Source organism: Echinops telfairi, unplaced genomic scaffold, assembly GCF_000313985.2.
Source record: "Echinops telfairi isolate 266 unplaced genomic scaffold, ASM31398v2 ScPeMD7_7472;HRSCAF=8510, whole genome shotgun sequence".
In the NCBI taxonomy this organism is placed as follows: domain Eukaryota; kingdom Metazoa; phylum Chordata; class Mammalia; order Afrosoricida; family Tenrecidae; genus Echinops; species Echinops telfairi.
This window is the reverse complement of record NW_022111376.1, coordinates 448,142-449,653: the sequence shown is the minus strand read 5'-3', so window position 1 is coordinate 449,653 and position 1,512 is coordinate 448,142.

Below are 1,512 nucleotides of genomic sequence, written 5' to 3'. Positions count from 1 at the left end.
CATGGCATCAGTATAGTCTCTATGAACCCACTCTTGTGCTTCACCAACTAGAAAACCCAACAGAAACAAGAAACAAAACAAAACAGCAAGGAGAAAACAATGATAATATAAACAAACATAATAAAAATGAAGAGTGAGAAAAAACGACCACCATCAATATGGAAGAGGTCACAGAAGAACTTTCTGTCTTGGAACAATAAAAAACACTCGAGACTAGAGTACATTCAGAATGGGTCCAGAGAGCAGTCAACTGACCGACTATCATGTTACACGCCATGGTTCGACTCACTGTAATCAAATTTATGGTCATCTTAATCTGGCAATAAAGCTTGGTGCGCCCCTGCCCTGTGGCTAGCGAGGATCTCACTGAGAGGTAATCTGACTACACACCCTGAAGATGGATTGGGGGCTACCGCTGTCCTCCATAACCCTCTACGAATTGGGTGTTCACGATTTAAACTCTGGTGCTTTCATTGGATTTTGTTATCTTTGTCTTTGGATTACACAGGCTGCTGTGCTTCTTCAGTGTGCACTTGAGTTGCCTTCTCACTTAGATGGCTCCCTGTTTGCAGGAAAGCTTCTAAGTTCCCTGACGCTCTTCCAATTGATGGCCGGGCACCATCTGCCTTCTTCTTCACGCTTGACTTTTGCACCTTTATGTTCAGAGATGTCTTCAAGAAGGCAAGTAGCAAGCAGGGCCATGTGTTAAGAACTAACTGTTCTTGGATTTGGGCTACAAGTACGTGGGAGCCCAGAATTCACTTGCTTGTACTCTGATTATGAATGACTCTGGTTTACATTGCTGGTCATATTATGACATAAACAAAACCCAACAACAACATCAAAACAAAAGGCAGAAAAGCAAAAAACTAACGAAGCAATGTCCATCATCTTCCTTGGGTCTAAGGTGACTACATTGGTAACATCAGTAGTTTTTCCAATGACAGAGAATTTAAGATACTGTTGAAACGAGGAGTTGATGCCAGTCCAGTCCAACTGTGAGTCAAACGTGAGTTGTTGTTTTGTACAGATCGATTTCTGAATTGATTGAGCTCTGTTTACACTAAGCATGGGTGTTGGGTCTAGGGGACGTTTGCCAGTGTCCTGCCATGGAAGTGCAGATCCTTATGATTACCAGCTACCATCGTAATGCAAGGGGAGCACTGAGCTAAGAAATATATGATGGCTCTGGGTCCCCATTCATTGGACACCCAGTAAACCAGGGGTTCCACCCAAGTTTTCACGGTCTTGAGGTGGCCTTCTATTGCGTACTCCCTTGTCAGAGTATTTATATTCAAAGTCAAGGTCTAGGTAGTCTTGAGGTAGGGGCCAGATCATTCCGTTGGCTTCTGCATCGGATCCTTTGCCTTGAGACCGTGTGATACCCCAGTCTAGTGGTTCTCAACCTTCCTAATGACGTGACCCTTTAATACAGTTCCTCATGTTGTGGTGACCCCCCAACCATAAAATTATTTTCATTGCTACTTCATAACTGTAATTTTGCTGCTGTTA